The sequence below is a fragment of the Oncorhynchus mykiss genome, chromosome 6 (genome assembly GCF_013265735.2).
Source record: "Oncorhynchus mykiss isolate Arlee chromosome 6, USDA_OmykA_1.1, whole genome shotgun sequence".
Classification (NCBI taxonomy): domain Eukaryota; kingdom Metazoa; phylum Chordata; class Actinopteri; order Salmoniformes; family Salmonidae; genus Oncorhynchus; species Oncorhynchus mykiss.
In genome coordinates this window covers 33178006-33200256 of record NC_048570.1, presented here as the reverse complement: position 1 = coordinate 33200256, position 22251 = coordinate 33178006, and the positions used below count along the sequence as shown (strand labels likewise).

The following is a 22251-nucleotide window of genomic DNA, read 5'->3' as shown; positions in this document are numbered from 1 at the left end:
CACTTCCTGAATGTGGTGTCATTGTAGGAAGGGGTTGTTTTCTTAAATGGAGAATTACAACTAACAAGATGGAAAGTGATATCAGGGGCATACAGAAAAATCTGAAATAAAATAATAAATACAATAATCATGAAAAAAACGTTATTGATGAAAGAGACTTTAACTAGGACTATAAAATAATGAAGATTTTAAACATTAATAATAAACATTATAATAAACATTATTTTGGCGCTTATATTTCTTGTGGAAGTTGATAATGTCCTGGGGACATGGCAAAAACTGCTACATCCACTGACAAAAGCGTTGGAAATGCAGAAAAGTACTTTTTTACCAGCAGCATACCACCCTGCATACCACTGCTGGCTTGCTTCTGAAGCTAAGCAGGGTTGGTCCTGGTCAATTCCTGGATGGGAGACCAGATGCTGCTGGAAGTGGTGTTGGAGGGCCAGTAGGAGGCACTCTTTCCTCTGGTCTAAAAAAATATCCCAATGCCCCAGGGCAGTGATTGGGGACACTGCCCTGTGTAGGGTGCCATCTTTCGGATGGGAAGTTAAACAGGTACCCTGACTCTCTGAGGTCATTAAAGATCCCATGGCACTTATTGTAAGAGTAGGGGTGTTAACCCCAGTGTCTTGGCTAAATTCCCCATCTGGCCCTCATACCATCATGGTCACCTAATAATCCCCAGTTTACAATTGGCTCATTCATCCCCCTCCTCTCCCCTGTAACTATTCCCCAGGTTGTTGCTGCAAATGAGAATGTGTTCCCAGTCAATTTACCTGGTAAAATAACAGATAAATACATTTCAGGATCCATATTTTTGCCTTTTTAAGGTAAAGGACACCTGAATTTATATTTATAGCCTTTTGGAATCAACATTTTACACTAAATATGAACTGATATTTCCTGGGGACAGAAAAGGCACCCCATTGTAGGAATGACCCATCTAGCTGTTTAGGCTCTTCCCACCAGTTGTATATGTTCAAAACCAGTTAGCAACGCATTACTATCAAGTACCGACATACAGTATTTAAATGGGAACTTGTTTCACTCACTTCTTTGTCAATGCTACGCTCTCTTTGTGCGATACATACTGTAGAATTCCTGTCTGTCGAGTGCTGTGAGATGGGGCGACTGAGGAAGAGGCACAACTGGAAGGGACAGAAGCAGGATGTTTCCGAAGAAACAGCCCTGACCAAGAAACAAAGGAAACATCTGCAGAAAGTCCTGGAGGTCAAAGAGAAGAAAGTCAAGATAACATGTTACATCTGCCTTCTCCGAGCCAGACCAGCCCAGTTTCCGTTGGTGTATAATTATTATTATTATTATTATTATTATTATTATTATTATTATTATTATTATTATTATTATTATTATTATTATTATGGCCATTAAACACAAAGTACTCTATTCATCATCATCTCCCTCCTTTGATCCCCAGAGGGCAGACATCCTGACCAAGCTGGGTGAGGTGCAGCTGCCTGACTGAACTAAAGTTGCTTTACACCACCTTAATACTGGGCACAGGAGACAAGCAGTACCAGACCCAACAGTAAGGCAGTGGGACTGTGCCATGCCATTGTAGCAGCAGCATTTGGTTTAGTAACACTTTCCATATGCTCAGGTGGGCTGATTAACAGGGAATAGATTAGTTGGAGTGATGATAGGCTTGTTTATGATCCTCTGTGGTGTTCTATGTCTCTCAGGACTGCTGATGAGGTAGTTGACGGAGCCTCAGGGAGTTGGATCAGCAGCCTGCGTGGATTCAACAGGAAGGGGAAACGAAGAGCACAGGAAGAGTAGGCGGAAAAGGAGAAGAGTAGTGGTTGGACTCATAATCTGATGAAGAGGTGGATGATGGAGAATGGAGGGTTGGAGGCCACTGATGTCCCTGAATCTAAAGAGCCGGCCTCCTCCTGTCAGGAGATTGAGGTGGAGGAGGTGAAAAAGGAAAAGAAAAGAAGAGAAAAAGGAGGAGAGCAGAGAGAAGTCAGGCCCCCCAGTAAAAAGGAGGAGAGGAGAGAGAAGTCAGGCCCCCCAGTAAAAAGTAGGAGAGGAGAGAGAAGTCAGGCCCCCCAGTAAAAAGTAGGAGAGGAGAGAGAAGTCAGGCCCCCCAGTAAAAAGGAGGAGAGCAGAGAGAAGTCAGGCCCCCCAGTAAAAAGGAGGAGAGCAGAGAGAAGTCAGGCCCCCCAGTAAAAAGGAGGAGAGCAGAGAGAAGTCAGGCCCCCCAGTAAAAAGGAGGAGAGAAGTCAGGCCCCCCAGTAAAAAGGAGGAGCAGAGAGAAGTCAGGCCCCCCAGTAAAAAGGAGGAGAGCAGAGAGAAGTCAGGCCCCCCAGTAAAAAGGAGGAGAGCAGAGAGAAGTCAGGCCCCCCAGTAAAAAGGAGGAGAGCAGAGAGAAGTCAGGCCCCCCAGTAAAAGGGAGGAGAGCAGAGAGAAGTCAGGCCCCCCAGTAAAAAGTAGGAGAGAAGTCAGGCCCCCCAGTAAAAAGGAGGAGAGCAGAGAGAAGTCAGGCCCCCCAGTAAAAAGTAGGAGAGGAGTCAGGCCCATCTCCCCAGTAAAAAGGAGGAGAGGAGTCAGGCCCCCCAGTAAAAAGTAGGAGAGGAGAGAGGAGTCAGGCCCATCTCCCCAGTAAAAAGGAGGAGAGGAGTCAGGCCCAGCCCTCCAGTAAAAATGAGGAGAGAAGAGAGGAGTCAGGCCCCCCAGTAAAAAGGAGAAGAAGAGAGAAGTGAGGCCCCCCAGTAAAAAGGAGGAGAGGAGTCAGGCCCAGCCCCCAGTAAAAAGGAGGAGAGAGGAGTCAGGCCCAGCCCCCAGTAAAAAGGAGGAGGGGAGAGAGGAGTCAGGCCCAGCCCCCCAGTAAAAAGGAGGAGGGGGGGGGGAAGTCAGGCCCAGCCCCCCAGTAAAAAGGAGGAGAGAGGAGTCAGGTCCAGCCCCCAGTAAAAAGGAGGAGGGGAGAGAGGAGTCAGGCCCTGCCCAGGCTATCACGCCTCAGGATATGATCCAGATGCAGACACAGGAGACGGATAGTACAGTTCTCAGATCATTTATTATAACACGGGGGCAGGCAAAGGGCAGGTCGACGGACAGGCAGAGGTTCATAATCAGTTATGAAGGCAGGCAGGCTCAGCTTGTGCCATAAATTAATATGAAAAATTGAGGATTAGCTGATAACTGCAAAACAAACATTCTGGATAATATAGTAAACCTTGAACTATTTATTGATCAGCATTTTGATATGCTCGAAAAAGTATCAGATACATAAAGACAAACAAGAGAATGTAACGGTTTTCTTGGTGAGAAGGAGAGTCGGACCAAAATGCAGCGTGTAGATTGCGATCCATGTTTTAATGAACAAACGTAAAACACAAATCAATACAAACACTACAAAATAAAGAACGTGATGAATGTAACGAAAACCTAAACAGCCTATCTGGTGAAAACACATAGACAGGAACAATCACCCACAAACACACAGTGAAACCCAGGCTACCTAAATATGGTTCCCAATCAGAGACAATGACGAACACCTGCCTCTGACTGAGAACCATATCAGGCTGAACATAGAAATAGACAAACAAGACATGAAACATAGAATGCCCACTCAGATCACACCCTGACCAATCAAAACATAGAAAATACAAAGTAAACTATGGTCAGGGCGTGACAGTACCCCCCCCCCAAGGTGCGGACTCCGGCCGCAAAACCTGAACCTATAGGGGAGGGTCTGGGTGGGCATCTGTCCGCGGTGGCGGCTCTGGCGCTGGACGTGGACCCCACTCCATGACAGTTTTAATCCCCCTCCTAAACGTCCCTAAATAGGTTACCCACCACAATGATAACATGGGACAGAGGGACAGCTCGGGACAGAGGTAACTCGGGACAGATGGGTAGCTCAGCACTGAGAGGAAGCTCAGCACTGAGAAGAAGCTCAGCACTGAGAGGAAGCCCAGGCAGGTAGTAGAAACTACCAGAACCTGGCTGGCTGGCAGTTTCAGCAGATCCTGGTCGACTAGCAGATCTGGAAGAATCTGGTCGACTAGCAGATCTGGAAGAATCTGGTCGACTGGCGGATCTGGGAGAATCTGGTCGACTGGCGGATCTGGGAGAATCTGGTCGACTGGCGGATCTGGGAGAATCTGGTCGACTGGCGGATCTGGGAGAATCTGGTCGACTGGCGGATCTGGGAGAATCTGGTCGACTGGCGGATCTGGGAGAATCTGGTCGACTGGCGGATCTGGGAGAATCTGGTCGACTGGCGGATCTGGGAGAATCTGGTCGACTGGCGGATCTGGGAGAATCTGGTCGACTGGCGGATCTGGGAGAATCTGGTCGACTGGCGGATCTGGGAGAATCTGGACGACTGGCAGATCTGGGAGAATCTGGACGACTGGCAGATCTGGGAGAATCTGGACGACTGGCAGATCTGGGAGAATCTGGACGACTGGCAGATCTGGAAGAGTCTGGTCGACTGGCAGATCTGGAAGAGTCTGGTCGACTGGCAGATCTGGAAGAGTCTGGACGACTGGCAGATCTGGAAGAGTCTGGACGACTGGCAGATCTGGAAGAGTCTGGTCGACTGGCAGATCTGGAAGAGTCTGGACGACTGGCAGATCTGGCTGCTCCATGCTGACTGGCAGCTCTGGCTGCTCCATGCTGGCAGACTGCTCTGGCTGCTCCATGCTGACTGGCAGCTCTGGCTGCTCCATGCTGACTGGCGGCCCTGGCTGCTCTGGCTGCTCCATGCTGACTGGCTGCTCCATGCTGACTGACTGCTCCATGCTGACTGGCTGCTCCATGCTGACTGGCTGCTCCATGCTGACTGGCGGCCCTGGCTGCTCCATGCTGACTGGCGGCCCTGGCTGCTCCATGCTGACTGGCGGCCCTGGCTGCTCCATGCTAACTGGCAGCTCTGGCGGCTCCTTGCAGACTGGCAGCTCTGGCGGCTCCTTGCAGACTGGCAGCTTTGGCGGCATCCTGCAGACAGGCAGCTCTGGCGGCTCCTTGCAGACTGGCAGCTCCTTGCAGACTGGCAGCTCCTTGCAGACTGGCAGCTCCTTGCAGACTGGCAGCTCCTTGCTAACTGGCAGCTCCTTGCTAACTGGCAGCTCCTTGCTAACTGGCAGCTCCTTGCTAACTGGCAGCTCCTTGCTAACTGGCAGCTCCTTGCTAACTGGCAGCTCTATGCTAACTGGCAGCTCTATGCTAACTGGCAGCTCTATGCTAACTGGCAGCTCTATGCTAACTGGCAGCTCTATGCTAACTGGCAGCTCTATGCTAACTGGCAGTTCTGAACAGGCGGGAGACTCCGGCAGCGCTGTAGAGGCGGAAAGCTCTGACAGCGCTAAACAGGCGGGAGACTCCGACAGCGCTGAAGAGAAGGGAGGCTCTGGCAGCGCTGGACAGGCGAGGCGCACTGTAGGCCTGATGCGTGGTGCTGGCACTGGTGGTACTGGGCCGAGGACACGCACAGGAAGCCTTGTGCGGGGAGCTGCTACCGGAGGGCTGGGGTGTGGAGGTGGTACTGGAAAAACCGGACCGTGCAGGCACACTGGAGCTCTTGAGCACCGAGCCTGCCCAACCTTACCTGGTTGAATGCTCACGGTCGCCCTGCCAGTGCGGCGAGGTGGAATAGCCCACACTGGGCTATGCAGGCGAACCGGAGACACCGAGCGCAAGGCTGGTGCCATGTAAGCCGGCCCAAGGAGACGCACTGGGGACCAGCTGCGTAGAGCCGGCTTCATGGCATTAGGCTCGACGCTCAATCTAGCCCGGCCGACACGCGGAGCTGGAATATACCGCACCGGGCTATGCACCCGCACTGGAGACACCGTGCGCACCACTGCATAACACGGTGCCTGTCCGGTCTCTCTAGCCCCCCGGTAAGCACAGGGAGAGTCTGCCCAGGTCTCCTACCTGGCGTAGCCATACTCCCTGTTAGCCCCCCCCCTAAGAAATTTTTGGGGCTGCCTCTCGGGCTTCCTTGCCAGCCGTGTTCCCTCATATCGCCGGCTCCTCTCTCCGGCTGCCTCTGCTCTCCTAAGTGCCTCCACCTGTTCCCATGGGAGGCGATCTCTTCCAGCCAGTATCTCCTCCCAAGTGTAACAGCCCTTGCCATCCAAAACGTCCTCCCATGTCCATTCCTCTTTACGCTGCTGCTGCTGCCTGTTGACACGCTGCTTGGTCCCTTTGTGGTGGGTGATTCTGTAACGGTTTTCTTGGTGAGAAGGAGAGTCGGACCAAAATGCAGCGTGTAGATTGCGATCCATGTTTTAATGAACAAACGTAAAACACAAATCAATACAAACACTACAAAATAAAGAACGTGATGAATGTAACGAAAACCTAAACAGCCTATCTGGTGAAAACACATAGACAGGAACAATCACCCACAAACACACAGTGAAACCCAGGCTACCTAAATATGGTTCCCAATCAGAGACAATGACAAACACCTGCCTCTGACTGAGAACCATATCAGGCTGAACATAGAAATAGACAAACAAGACATGAAACATAGAATGCCCACTCAGATCACACCCTGACCAATCAAAACATAGAAAATACAAAGTAAACTATGGTCAGGGCGTGACAGAGAAGACCTTTCCTCAAGCTCTGCGAGCGTAACTGAAGGGAAGTCGCGGTCTAAAATTAAAAATGTAACATTGGAGGGGGACGTTTTTATAACTACGTCTCCAGAAGAGAGAGTATTACTTACAACAATGACCGAGCAGTTAAAAAAATGGATCTATTGGCTACTGGGGGAGGTTGAGGCCTTAAAGAAATTTTAGCAAATGTTGTTCACACCAGTTACTGACTGGTTTTCTGATCTACGCCAATACCTTTTTTTCAACGTATCTGTGACCAAAAGATGCATATCGGTATTCCCAGTCATGTGAAATCCATAGACGGATCCATAGAGGGCCTAATGAATTCATTTCAATTGACTGATTTCTTCACATAAACTGTGACTCAGTAAAATCCTTGAAATTGTTGCATGTTGTGTTTATATTTTTGCTCAGTATGATATTTAGAAAAAAATATGTAACCTTTATCAAAGAAGAGAAACTTAGGCCTAGCTCCAGAGAAATAGAGATATTCCGGCGGCATGTTACGACACCGACACGCACTTCTTTATGTCAGATGTCTACTGCGTCTGCTTTTCAGATATAGTAGATGTACAGGAGGCTAATTCCTAAATTGACTATCAGAATATTTTGTATAAAGATAGGCATTATATTGTTAGATTATAGGAGTAACTCTGGTAGGTCTAAAACATTCTTCCTCACCTCAAGTTCAACTGTTGGAGTCAGTTTGAGCACCAGTGCACACTGCCTTCTTATTATAGGCTTGCCGTAGCTAAAGCTTAACAAAAGCCAGAACACACCAAACCTTCACAAAACGTTCTAAAATGTATTAGGGTAATATCAAAAGTAAGTCAAGCCATTGTTTATAGGGAAAATACGAGCAGGATATTACATTGCGGAAAACAGAGCATTACAGTTGGAACTTCATTTGGCCAAAGAAACTGGCTCAACAGAAACAAAACACTTACGAACTGGTTTAAACCTTCACAAACGTTTTGAACAGGCCATATTGCTGCAATTACCAAAAAAGGCAAGTGCCAACCATACCCAACAAATGAAAGAAATAGGCTAATGTGATTTATTTTACAACAGACCTACTTATAACCTATCTTAAACTAATAATAATTATAAAACAAATCATTATAAATAAATGTAAGTTCCAAAATTGCATCACCTAAATAGAGAGTTCCATGGTAACCTGCATTCTTCTCATCTTAGTCCACTGCAATATTAAGATGTATATTTATTTCCACTTGTAGGCTTTTCACTACAGGCACACTCTTTTACCTCTCTTTTGTTTTACTTCAATGAAAAAGGCCTCCATCTTCACAATCAACAGTGGCCTTGGCCAAGGTTCCTCTCTTGCTGTCTCTTCTCAGCAGCAGACCACATGTGTGCAAGGCATGAGAGAATGGTACTGAAGTGCAAGGGTGTAGGCTATGATAGACACTACACTTTTATTTATCAGATTTTTGGGGGGAATTATCAGCCAAATACAGGCAATTACCAGCTAAGGGAAATCCTGGCGCATTTTTCCATCAGAGTTGCGTTTCCATCCAATTGACTTGTTTCAGATAAACGTCTGGGCGTGGATAGTGCACATAAAAATAACTTTTGAGGTTAAATTCCCATGTACCAGATAAAAAAGTACAAGTTCAATGGGTTTCCATCACATTTTTAACTCTAGGTCTACTGATGGTTGTCACAAAAATCATTGCATATAGATAATGTGCCCACACTGGTATTGGCACGTGCGCCCTAGCCAACAGTTTGCAAATACAGTGAGACCACATTAAGAGATTATTATGGACACAAGTGCAAGATTATTTTTATTTGTAAAATGGTAGCCAAGCACGATCATCATGTCACCAGAATAAGACCCTCGATATCTATTGAAAGGAACATCAACCTCATCGCTGTGCACTTTCACCACCCTGTGAAGTTCATTACAATGGATGTTATCTGTAGCGTAATAAACTGCATGCTTTCCCATGATGTTATGAAATGTATTGTTAGACATGTATGCTACTTTACTCACAAAAAAATGGTTGGATGGAAACCTGGTTTATGTCAAGCCATTTTGAGGATGCTGGAATTATATTTGGATGAACGTGAGCATGCCTACGGAAGACTTTTAAAGTAGCCCAGTCAGATTAAAACATTGTGACTGGTTGTCTTTATGCCACATATAAATGGTAATACATTTAAAAAGTTAAAATATCAATATTTAGGCTGTATTGAAGCGTTAGGTTCTAGCTATGCGAGGAATGGCCGCTCAGGTTTGAGAGGAGGCAGAGCGCGTGTTAAACTTTACTGAATAACTGGGCTTGCCGGGAGCATACATGGAGAATGATGATCTGCAACAGACTGCCAATTCAGTATCAGAAGTTTAAAAAAATACAGCCAGACTGGCCTGTTACTGTGCCTTTCTAGACCTTATAAACTGTCGAGAGTAGACCCACCACTGATCTAAATCGAATGAAACATTAAAATCGCTTGACTTCAAATGACATTTTCACCTCAGCCTAGAGTAGAATGTTGTACTCACTTGAAAACAATAATGCAATTATTCGTTGCATTGTAGTGTTGTCGGTTAGTCTAGGTAGGATACTTGTACTGTCCCTAAACAAGATCAATAGAGGTTTTGTGTTTCATGTCTTCGCTGTTCTTTCATGTGCAGTGATGCAGCTGGACTCTCAGCTGTTCTTACTTGTCGATTCATGTTAAACATTTATGCAGCTTTGAACGCTTTTATGTGTGGTATGATTGCTAGTGAGCCTATTGCAGAACTGGACAAACGATCCACCTACCACTATTGTCACGTTGAATGTTGGATAGATGACAGGTTAGACCGTTAGACTGGTAGACTATACTGACCTGTGGTAAAGTAAATGTTAGCACATGAAAAAGCGTAGTGCATAAGGGAAGTACCAAAACACCTTGATATAGGGGTGGCGCATGTAAGCGCATGAGGAAATGTGTCTATGATGGAAGAAATTATATAGTATATAATATAATATAATTATATAAATTATATTGCAAAAGAGTGAATGTAAACCAGGAAAAAAAACGCACTACCCTCCCCTGTGCCTAATAAAAAACCCTCTCCAAAGCAAAAAAAAAGTGGGACAACCCTCCCCTACTTTGGACCCCCCTCATTAAATTGCAATCTGTCCCTTATTCTTCTCTTAATTTTATCCATATTTCTCTCATCCCAGTCCTCTGGTCTGCATACTGCCAGTAGATCCATAAAGCTAAGCACCAGGATGTGGCCAAGACCTGGCCTCACATCTAAGACTGAGGACACTGATACTGACAATGTTGCATGCCAAGCACCCATAACCAAACCAGCCATACTACTACAGTACCCACAACCCAACCCCATTACCTATACCAGATACACATTACTCAGCCAGCCACAATAAACAATATTTTGGCTGTTCTGTAAAGAAGGGTTCAGGGAAAGGGCAAGTATTTTACTTGGACCATGTGTCCTTTTCTGGTTGTACTTTGATGGATTTTTAAGACTGACCATGCTCGTCTAAATCCTGGTGATTAGAATGTTGAACGGAAGAAAAATCGATGTGGATCTCTTTTTGGAGATGAAGCCTGACACACATTTGAGAAAAGCTTTTTTTTGTGAATTTATGTGATTTTCAGGATTTTTTTTCCTTCATTTTGTCTGTCATAGTTGAAGTGTACCTATGATGAAAATTACAGGCCTCTCTCATCTTTTTAAATGGGAGAACTTGCACAATTGGTGGCTGACTAAATACTTTTTTGCCCCACTGTATACTGTATTATGTAGGCTACTGCACATTACACATGACAGATTGTACAACGGGTGGGTCTAATTCTGTATCCTGATTGGTTAAAACCTCATTCCAGCCGGTGTCTTTTCCATAAGTTACCACCGGCTAAATTTAGGAGGTTAAAATGCCTATTTACTCTGTTCCATCTGACTATGCAATCCACTGTCTCATCAGCCCAGCCAAGCAATTTATAAACTTGATCTCCACTATAAAAAACTAACATTTCATTTTCAACAGCGGAGATTTGTACAAACCTTGCTGTCTGTCTCTCCAACATTTGCAACATTGTTTCAATATTCAAATTCGATCTACAGCTGTCCTATAGTAATGAACGAGTCGGGACGAGACAGACAGGCAGGCAGCGTTTCTCAGCCAATCGAAATCATGAATCAGCAGGCATCATTGTTATGGATATTTACAAATGTCAATTGAAAAATATAAAACGAAACGAAGTGCAACTACTGTAGTTTGCAGTCTTTCCAGCTTCAGTTTGAAGTGACTGTGTTAGCTGTGTTGTTGGCTAGCTCCTCTGAACAACTTTGTCCTGACTAGTGAGCACATTTTCTATGCCAGGCGATTGTTACGGGTGTATCCACAAAATGCTTAAACAAATGCAGCTACATTTCTGTTATTCTGGTTGCATTTTTTTGACGTGACTGTAAGTTAGCTGTAGTTGGCTAACTAGCAAGCAAGGGATAAGAATGTTGCCAGCCAGTATGGCAATCTAACATCTACAACGAACGACTGGGTTACGTCCATAGATACAGAACAAAAAGAATGAACGACTGAATCGTGTTTCTGGCAACCGAACTAATAGAACCAACAACCAGTCGGCTTAGACAGGAACCGTAGATTTGTGTCGGGTCTATATCTTGTGATAGGATGAAATAGTATAAATAAATTCATCAAAATAAAAATGTTTAATGGAAATATGTTAATCATTATTTGAATATGTTGGTAACCCATCGTATTAAATGATAATGCCCTAGAAGTCAGTGTTTGGGGGGTAATGTGGTGCGGTTTTCCTCCTCAACTTCTTCTCGGGTCTAACAACACACACTGGCTTCTCTGGCATTATCACTTAAAGAGAACAAGCCGTTCTGGTGCTGCACAGGCAGCCTACAAAGTTACAAGTGTAGGCTAATGAATTTGATTTTAATTTTGAAATAGTTACCTTTCATAATATTTCCCTTTGTTAGTAGCTTACCTCCTCTTCCTCGCTTTCAACAGTTACATGAAACATTCAGCAAAATAACAGCTTGCGTCCCTCTTCGAAAAGTCTATTGGTATAAGAAATGCAACAAAAAAATGATGTCCAGCAAGCTATTCGAGTCTAGCCTTTCCTGCATGGGACTCCAAGAGCTAAGGAACATTTTTTAAGGAGAGGCCAGCGGAAACACAGGTGCTTGCATATTGCACAAGAGACAGAGACTATAAATTAGACGTGCATTTTGTCTTTATATTACTGTAGCATAGGCTATGCTGCAGGAAATGCAGGCCTTCCTGAAAAAAAGCTTCCATGATGAGATGATAGGTCTACATGCATTGTGAACTGCACTCCATACTGAGATGGGTCTCTCCCCACCCTGAGTGTTGGTTCGTCATGCAGAGGCAGTAGAGAAGCCAGAATTAGAAATGACATATAATTTAACAGCTCAATTTCACACAATGCTGTTCATATAAATAATGTATTCTAATTTACTGGTTTCTCACAGTTATTTATCCAGGGAAAAGTGAGTGGATTTGGGCGGTAGGGTACTATGGGGCGAGATGCCCCCTGGGTTAAGAGATGCCCCCTGGGCTACCTTACCTCATGTTACCCTAAATCCTTGCAAATCTCAGTAACCGGGTTCCCGCCATTCAACCCTAATGTACTGTGAAGTATGCGGTAGGTTGAGGGTTACCTTTTCAACCTGTAACTCTTTCACCATAGAGGAAGAGGTGGACCAGTGTTGCACCCATTTTGATTTCCCTTTAAAGGCGGTTTCACTTGGTGAATGTTTCAGGCCATTTACAATAACCCATTAATGGGAAATGTCACCTATTTTCAACCTCATATTCATCATCTCCAGCACCAGCACCACCCCCACATCAACATACATTATGTGAAAATTATGGGTTTCTATGTTATGTTGTCAAAGAGATAGAAGATAAGTGTTTACGATGACATCATCGGGAAACATTTTTGATGTCATCTGGTGTGCATCATGTCGTTAACTAACTGAGCAGGCGAAGGTTATTAAAGTAACTTTTGCTTACCCATAGTTGGTTAGAATCACTTAGACTTGAGATAAGTAGACATAAAGCTGCAATGTGTCATTCACATAGAATTCCAAGAAGTGGAAGTGTCACACTCTGATCTGTTTCACCTGTCTTGTGCTTGTCTCCACACCCACCAGGTGTCTCCCATTTCTTCCCATTATCCCCTGTGTATTTATACCGGTTGTTTCTGTTTGTCTGTTGCCAATTTGTCTTGTCAAGCGTACCAATGTGTTTTTCCGTGCTCCTGTTTGTCTAGTCCCTGTTTTCTAGCCCCCCCGGTTCCAACATTTTCTGCCTGACCTCGAGCTTGCCTGCCATCCTGTACCCATCTGACTCTGACCTGGTTTACGAACTTCTGCCTGTCCTCGACCTGCCTCTTGCCTGCCCCTTGTCTATTAATAAATATCAGAGACTCTAACCATCTGCCTCCTGTGTCTGCATTTGGGTCTTGTCCTGTGTCGTTATAGGTAGATTTGTTCTATGTGCGCTATTTCAGTGCTTCCTGTTCTTAAGTTTCATTTTTGACTCTTTTACTTTTGGTTTTGTATTCCAGCTTCAAACAGCTAAAAATACAATAGTTTTGGTTATGGAATATGTATTTCTCAGCGGTTTAGATGGTACAATGATTCACTACACTATACTTACTATGACACATTAGGTGAACTATTAGAATTTTAGCAACCAGGAAATGGTGAAGTGATTTCTGCATATTGCATCTTTAAAACAGATTTAAATAAATAAAACATGGAGTTAAATATACATTTTATCTCAAGCCTGAATAGGGCCCATAAACAGATGAGGTGTTTCCACTGGAGATCATGAATATGTTTAAAAGTGGTGAAATTTCCCTTTAACAGGTTTTTGTAAATGGCCTGAAACTTTCACCAAGTTGGTGGAGTTACAGGTTGAAAAATGTACCCTCAAACTACCACATATTTCACAGCCTACCAACTGAGGTTATTTTGAGATGAAATACTAAACTGTAAAAAAAATAAAAATATTTTGCCCATCCAGTAAACTCAGAACAAGTGTACAACAGGAAATGATAAATTACCTTATGGACATGATTGTGGTCATTTCTGAAGTTTTGGGAAAAAAAATGTTTATCTAAATATCGCCTTTTGGCTCAATGTCTTTATATTACTATTAGTAATACTCTGAATATCCTTTTTCAACTGAAAAAGTTCAAAAGTAGCCTGGAAGTTTGTTCAAACATAACAATTACTCTAACCCCCCCACCCTCCTATGTCATGGTGTTTCCTAAATTAATAGATACTTACCTTGTAGCAGAAATTATGTTCTCAGTGTCGTGGAATTAGTTTGATGGTCAATCAATCAATCAAATGTATTTATAAAGCCCTTCTTACATCAGCTGATGTCACAAAGCACTGTACAGAAACCCAGACTAAATCTCCAAACAGCAATGCAGGTGTAGAAGCTGTTACTCTCTGCCTTACTGATACTGTGAGAACAGTCTGTCAGAAAACCGTTTGAATTAAGGAAACCACAACTGCTACATCTACAATTAGCAGTGGATTCCTTCATTCAAATGGTATGAGACAGTGAAAGAGAAAGGCATCTCTGGCCTCGTTTATACCTGGTGCCAACATTGGTCCTGTGTCCTAATCTTGTCCACATTCTGATTGTGCCCACATTTTCAGATATGCCTCTACAAATGCCTACACTCCCGAATGACGCAGCGGTCTAAGGCACTGCATCTCAGTGCTAGAGGTGTCACTACAGACCCTGGTTTGATCCCAGGCTGTATCACAACCGGCCGTGATTGGGAGTCCCATAGGGCGGCACATAGTTGGCCCAGCGTCGTCCGGGTTAGGGGAGGGTTTGGCCGGGGTAGGCCGTCATTGTAAATAAGAATTCTTAACTGACTTGCCTAGTGAAAAAAGATCCAAATTGGGGTGCCTGTGTAGAAGCAGCCTTATTCGTCCACATTGTGACCAGATTTCCTGGAAATTCAGAGTTACGGCATTATTGAAATATAAAGGTATTATTCCCATGTTATAGTGGAGACTGCAGTCACGGTATACACTGCAATGTCGGCTCTGTCCCTGGGCAAGGCAGTTAACCCACTGTTCCCTGGGTGCCGATGACGTGGGTGCCGATTATGGCAGCCCCCCGCACATCTCTGATTCAGAGGGTTGAGTTAAATACAGAAAGACACATTTCAGTTGAATCCATTCGTTGTACAACTGACTAGGTATCCCCCTTTCCCTTTCCTTTCAATAAGAAATTACCTAAAAAGTCTAGAACGATATCACAGATTATCCATTATATCGACCAGATACTCAAGCGGCTGCTCTAACAATGAAGAGAAATGTATTCAAAAATGGAATGCTGTTGGGAAGACTCTAGCCAATGAGAGGGCAGATACACGTGTGAACAACAGGAATGGGCTCCGCTAGGGATTTTGGGCCCCATGAAATTATATCACATTGGGCCCCACCTCCACAGGCCACACCAACCCTTCGCAATTGCTCTAACCACACACCTCCAGAACCCAATCAACCCATTCAAAGCTTTAAATAACTTTACCTAAATAGTCCAATATTTACTGTGCGATATTTACTGACAGTTGGCTGTGAAAATATAACACTGTGCAGACATGCATGCAACATTCTGCATACAGTGGAATTCCCTATTTGATGCAAGACTGATACCCTCTATAAGAAAAGTACTAAAGGCCATCTTTTACAGTCTAAATGTCATTTTAATGGTACAATTCTTGAATGGAAAGTTCTCAAAACATTGAGGAATAACTTAAAATAAATATAACTTAAACATACATTAATCTCTTCAATTAAAATAAATGAACATTATCATCTATAGAATGATATAACAAACAAAATAATAAAATCAGCAGCAGATTTTTGAACTAAGTACCAACTAGAAAATAAGCAGCTGTAAAAGTGGAAATGGAAAACAAACTGGAAATGGAAAGGCCTGATGGTGGCGCTAGAGGAAAGGTCATGTACTCACCAAATTGCATTGGGCCACTAACTGAAAGGTCCCTGGTTTGAATCCCCGAGCTTGCAAGGTTGAAAAATCTGCAGTTCTTCCCTTGAGCAAGGTAGTTAACTGCCCAACAACTGGGCACCGACGAGGTCGATTTAGGCAGCCCCTCTCACCAAGCCATTTGTTTTTATATGGAGGTCAATGAGTTACAAAAAAAATAATGGCTTCTTTGCTATGTGTGGCTTATTTGATCAAGAAAATGTTGTATAATGCATTGTACTGATATAATTAGGAGTTGTGCCTGTTGTTCACACGTGTATCTGCACTCTCATTGGCTAGAGTAGTCCCGACTGCATTTCATTTTTGAAGACGTTTCTCTTCATTGTTAGAGCGACCACTCGATTATCCAATATAATGGATCATATCGTGATATCGTGCTAGAAATGTTAAGGTAATTTCCTATTGAAAGGGAAAGGGGGATATCTAGTCAATTGTACAACTGAATGGATTCAACTGAAATGTGTCTTCCGCATTTAACCCAACCCCTCTGAATCAGAGAGGTGCGAGGGGCTGCCTTAAAACCTCTACAGGATCGGTGGGTCCCATGCGGGACGGTTGCGTTAACATAGGGTAATGCGATTAGCATGAGGTTGGTAGTAACAAGAACATTTCCCAGGACATAGACATATCTGATATTTGCAGAAAGCTTAAAATCTTGTTAATCTAACAGTACTGTCCAATTTACAGTAGCTATTACAATGATATCATGCTATTGTTTGAGGAGAGTGCACAGTAATGAACTTGAAAAGTTTTTAATAAACCAATTAGGCTCATTTGGGCAGTCTTGACTCAAGATTTTCAACAGAAATACGATGGTTCATTAGTTCAGTCAAAAACTTTGCACATACACTGCTGCCATCTAGTAGCCAAACTCTAAATTGCAACTGGGCTAGAACAATGCATTATGGCCTTTCTCATGCATTTCAAAGATGGTACAAAAAAATTAAACAAAACAGTTGGCTTTTCCTTTGTATTTTCTTTTACCAGATCTAATGTGTTCTATTCTCCTACATTCATTTCACATTTCCACAAGCTTCAAAGTGTTTCCTTTCAAATATATGAAGCATATCCTTGCTTCAGGTCCTGAGCTACAGGCAGTTAGATTTGGGTATGTCATTTTAGGTGAAAATGTAAAAAGGGGGCGGATCCTTAAGAGTTTTCTAATCGACGTCCAGTTGTTGGGGGTTAACTGCCTTGCTCAAGGGAAGAACAGCAGATTTTCCAACCCTGCCGGCTCAGCGTTTCAAACCAGTGACCTTTCAGTTTCTGGCCCAACGTGCTTAATCACTAGGCTACCTACTGACATGCACCCTTTGTCCTGATTGTGTCCACATTTGTAGACGATCAAAAGACGCGAGCGATCTGGTAGTGATCTTCCTTCTCCCTTCCTTCCTCCGGAGGTAGTCAGGCACGCATTGTGTCTGAATATCTCACAAGTGTAGATGGGTCTGGACAGTGAAACCATTTAAATCATTATCCCGCCTTGTAAGGGCGCTTTCCAATCTGTTTTAGCAGATTGAATCTGTTGATCTTTGATGATGAGGCCATTCATTTGTTCTACTGCGACAAGTATTCCATTATTGATGGTTATGTTGAAGAATAGGCAGCAGACAATGTGTAGATTTGAGTGGTTTATTAAGAAAGATAATAGTAAAAGTGTGTCACCAATAAGTTCATCACAACAAATACAATCCGCCTACAGTGTTAACAGGAGCAGCTTGTAGTTGTCTCCTCTACACGCAAAGGCAGATAAGTGGAAGCTGGAAGGACACAAGCAGTAGCCTAATATTAAAACGACCCCTATACCCTGATAAATTAGAGACTCTTGAGCAGCGGAACATGCGTGTGCCTAAATTATCTTCACCAAAATAGATAGTGTGTTGCGTGTAAATTAAAACAATTGGGCACAATCAGTAGTCTATGGAGCAGGAACCTAGCAACTAAATAACATTTTAATTCAGCCCTAAAATGAATTATCTTCATTGCCAACTGACATTACCACATAAATATGAGCTACAAAGAAAAAACATGTAGTTTTCAGTAAAAGGACCCGTTATAATTTCAATAAAATTAACACCCCTTGCCAGTTTCTATAACTTCAGATTCTGATTCAAAATTAAATTCAGATTCATTTATACTGACTCACTCTGCCACTTCATTCTAGAAGCAGTATGTTGGCCGGATTCCATTCTAAACACACCCTGTGTATCCTTACACAATCTACAAAACGGCACCATGTCTACAGACGTTTAACGTTGGATGAAGTAAAAAGTCAATACAACAAGTTGGAATCAAACCTATACACATTGTAATGTTAAATTCTATCTGATCATATTGATGTTAAACAATCAATCAATGTAAGCGTACACAGTAATGGCAAAACTTGAAAAATGCATGCGAGTCGAAGTTTCCTGAAAACCATTCCTTGATGTCAATGAGAGTCGGGTGAAGGTTCAAGATGCGCTTTGACCAAGTTGTTTTCTACAGACAATAAATACTTAAGCAAAAAAAGGAAGCATACACTAAAATATATACAGTTGAAGTTGGAAGTTTACATACACTTAGGTTGGAGTCATTAAAACTCATGTTTTAACCACTCCACACATTTCTAGTTAACAAACTATAGTTTTGGCAAGTCGGTTAGGACATCTACTTTGTGCATGACAAGTAATTTTTTCAACAATTGTTTCCAGACACATTATTTCACTGTATCACATTTCCAGTGGGTCAGAAGTGTACATACACTAAGTTAACTGCCTTGAATCAGTTTGGAAAATTCCAGAAAATTATGTCATGGCTTTAGAAGCTTCTGATATGCTAATTCACATCATTTGAGTCAATTGGAGGTGTACCTGTGGATATATTTCAAGGCCTACCTTCAAACTCAGTGCCTCTTTGCTTGACATCATGGGAAAATCAAAAGAAATCAGCCAAAATGAAGGTACACCTGAAGGTACCACGTTCATCTGTACAAACAATAGTACGCAAGTATAAACACCATGGGACCACGCAGCCGTCATACCTCTCAGGAAGGAGACGCATTCTGTCTCCTAGAGATGAACGTACTTTGGTGTGAAAAGTGCAAATCAATCCCAGAACAACATCAAAGGACCTTGTGAAGATGCTGGAGGAAACAGGTACAAAAGTATCTATATCCACAGTAAAACGAGTCCTATATCGACATAACCTGAAAGGCCACTCAGCAAGGAAGAAGCCACTGCTCCAAAACCGCCATTAAAAAAGCCAGACTACGGTTTGCAACTGCACATGGGGACAAAGATCATACTTTTTGGAGAAATGTCCTCTGGTCTGATGAAACAAAAATAGAACTGTTTGGCCATAATGACCGTTATGTTTGGAGGAAAAAGGGGGAGGCTTGCAAGCCGAAGAACACCATCCCAACCATGAAGCACGGGGGTGGCAGCGTCATGTTGTGGGGGTGCTTTGTTGCAGGAGGGACTGGTGCACTTCACAAAATAGATGGCATCATGAGTGAAGAAAATGATGTGGATAAATTGAAGCATCATCAGTCAGGAAGTTAAAGCTTGGTCGCAAATGGGTCTTCCAAATGGACAATGACCCCTAGCATACTTCCAAAGTTGTGGCAAATTGGCTTACGGACAACAAAGTCAAGGTATGAAAAAGCCCTGACCTCAATCCTATAGAAAATTTGTGGGCAGAACTGAAAATGCATGTGCGAGCAAGGAGGCCTACAAACCTGACTGTTACACCAGCTGTCAGGAGGAATGGTCCAATTTACCTAAGACAGGGAATTTTTACTAGGTTTAAATGTCAAGAATTGTGAAAACTGAGTTTAAATGGATCTGGCTAAGGTGTATGTAAACTTGCGAGTTCAACTGTATGTGCAGTACATGCAATGAGTGAATAGCTTATTGGTTTAAGAGGAATGTAAAAAACAAATAAAATATTGAAAAAGGCACACATCAATCAGTCTGTCAGCTGTTCCTGCTGGAAACTGTTTCTTCCTCACATCCCAAACCATCTCCATCCGATTGCCTTTACTGGGGTTACTGCCATCACAGAACTGCCTCCAAAGTCCAAAAATTTCAATGGTGTCAGCCATACAGCAGTTTGCATACTGGTATCAGTTTTACCAGCATCACAGTACAACTAAGTAACTTATCTGCAGAAACAACTGTCCTGAACGGGAATAAATACACAGGAATACAAACCATGTAAAGCAGTGGTCACCAACCTTTTCTGAGTCAAGATCACTTTCCGAGACAAAATGCAAGCTGAGATCCTACCACTCAGATTTTTTTTAAAACATGACTTAAAAAACGTAAGCCTATGCAACATTTTTAAATGTTTTAAACTGGACCAATGACCAGCATCTGATGTTCAGTCTGAGGGGAGGCAGGGAGCAGCGGTGAGGCTGCCTCTCACCCGACTCACCATCCCTCCTCTCACCCGACTCACCATCCCTCCTCTCACCCGACTCACCATCCCTCCACTCACCCGACTCACCATCCCTCCTCTCACCCTCCATCCACTAAGAAAAGGGGACACAGTCTTCCAACTAATTGCGAAACATAAGTCACACTGCATTATTTCTGCCTCATGCACCAATTCATGTTGTTACTCATTTGAGAAAGTGAAATATTCCTTGATATATAAAAAAAAACAAGCCGCAAATAATAACAATGCATGCTTGGCTATACTCATTCATTGCAGCTGCAGTGCTGGTTGTAGCGCGAGTGGAAATAGCGAGAACACACATTTTATGAATTATAAAACTGCTGAACAAAGTGTTGACAGTGCTGAATAACAATTTAATCATGAACTTACTTATAAAAACAGCAGCTCTTTGCTGTATTCGTTGAGTCTCTATAGTCATGGTTTTAAACGTTTTGAAATCTCACATCAACTTTGCTGTGCGTTCGAGGCTTGTTTTTACAGTCTATGGCGCAAAGAAACTGTGCAGACACGATAATCTGAGCTATCTGATTGGCCAGCGGTAGACCTATAGGTGCACTTATTTTCCTCTCTGGGCCTGCCGGGTAGGCGGTGTTCTACATTCAGACACATGAAATGGTTCAAAATGGGAACACTTCCCGGTGCATGGTCTGCTGAACCAAGTGCACCTACCGCGAAAAGCATGAAACCAATTTAAAAAACTAGGATTGCAAGGCTTTATTGTTGCGTTTTTTTACAGAAATGTTTGGTGATCGATTAGGAACGGCTTGGAAATCTGATCAAGATCGACCAGATGGTGACCACTGATGTAAAGGATGAACTCTAAATGTACAAACTGTAATCCTAGTGTTGACACTGAACTCTACAGAAAAGTGCACCTTCACCGCCACAGACGGGTCTGCCTCCCAAATGGCACCCTATTCCATATACAGTGCACTACTTTTGATCAGGGCCTATAGGGCTATGGTCAAAAGTAATGCACTATAAATCAGACAAAACAAATAGGATATCATAATATGAGGAAAAAATAATTAACTGCTGTGGTTAATCTAGTGTGTGCGTTGAGAGGACTTTCCTACTTCCAGGGAATAAAAATTATTTCAGTAGCACTGACAGCTTAGCACCTGGTATCGGGTGGGCTCAAAAATTACAGTCTCCTCCCCACTCAGGGTTAAAATTTTGGCCTGATATAAAGAACTCGGGATGAAGGGGTAGTATGTAGTTGAGGTTAAAAACTCCAGGGGTAGTATGTAAATGGTATTTCACTAGAGGGGTAGTATGTAGTTGGATTTGAACTATAGGGCTAGTATGTAGTACGATTTGAGCTGTAACACCAACATGTTACAAGCAGACCACCATAGTCCCTGTGCCAAAGAACACAAAGGTAACCTGCCTAAATGACTACCGACCCGTAGCATTCACATCTGTAGTCATAAAGTGCTTTGAAAGGCTGGTCACGGCTCACATCAACACCATTATCCAAGAAACCCTAGACCCACTCCAATTTGCATACCACCCCAACAGATCCACAGACGACGCAATCTCTATTGCACTTCACACTGTCCTTTTTTTATTGAACCTTTAACTAGGCAAGTCAGTTACAAAGAAATTATTATTTACATTTACGGCCTACCCTGGATAAACCCTAACGACGCTGAGCCAATTGTGCACCCTATGGGATTCCAATCACGGCCGGTTGTGATACAGCCTGGAATCGAACCAGGGTCTGTATTGACGCCTCTAGCACTGAGATTTAAAAAAAAAAAAAAGTAACCTTTATTTAACTAGGCAAGTCAGTTAAGAACAAATTCTTATTTTCAATGACGGCCTAGGAACAGTGGGTTAACTGCCTGTTCAGGGGCAGAACGACAGATTTGTACCATGTCAGCTCGGGGGTTTGAACTTGCAAACTTCCGGTTACTAGTCCAACGCTCAAACCACTAGGCTACCTTGCCGCCCCGGCATGGCCATAGACCGCTGCGCTACTCAGGAGCCCGGGAGCCCTTTCCCACCAAGATAAAAGGAACACCTACGTGAGAATGCTATTCGTTGACAACAGCTCAGCGTTCATCACCACAGTGCCCTCAAAGCTCATCACTAAGCTAAGAGGAAAGGGGGATACCTATTCA

The 22251-nt window shown here is 43.4% G+C and overlaps 2 long non-coding RNA genes across 2 annotated transcripts; both read left to right on the top strand.

Annotated features, from left to right (window-relative positions):
• Positions 1 to 738: 738 nt before the first annotated feature.
• On the top strand, positions 739 to 2091 carry LOC118965075. The gene is made up of 3 exons (XR_005052408.1): positions 739 to 1301; positions 1442 to 1624; positions 1707 to 2091. It is a non-coding gene; the product is annotated as an uncharacterized LOC118965075 (long non-coding RNA).
• Positions 2092 to 2811: 720 nt separating this feature from the next.
• On the top strand, positions 2812 to 6987 carry LOC118965074. The gene is made up of 2 exons (XR_005052407.1): positions 2812 to 3275; positions 6595 to 6987. It is a non-coding gene; the product is annotated as an uncharacterized LOC118965074 (long non-coding RNA).
• The last annotated feature ends 15264 nt before the right edge of the window (positions 6988 to 22251 follow it).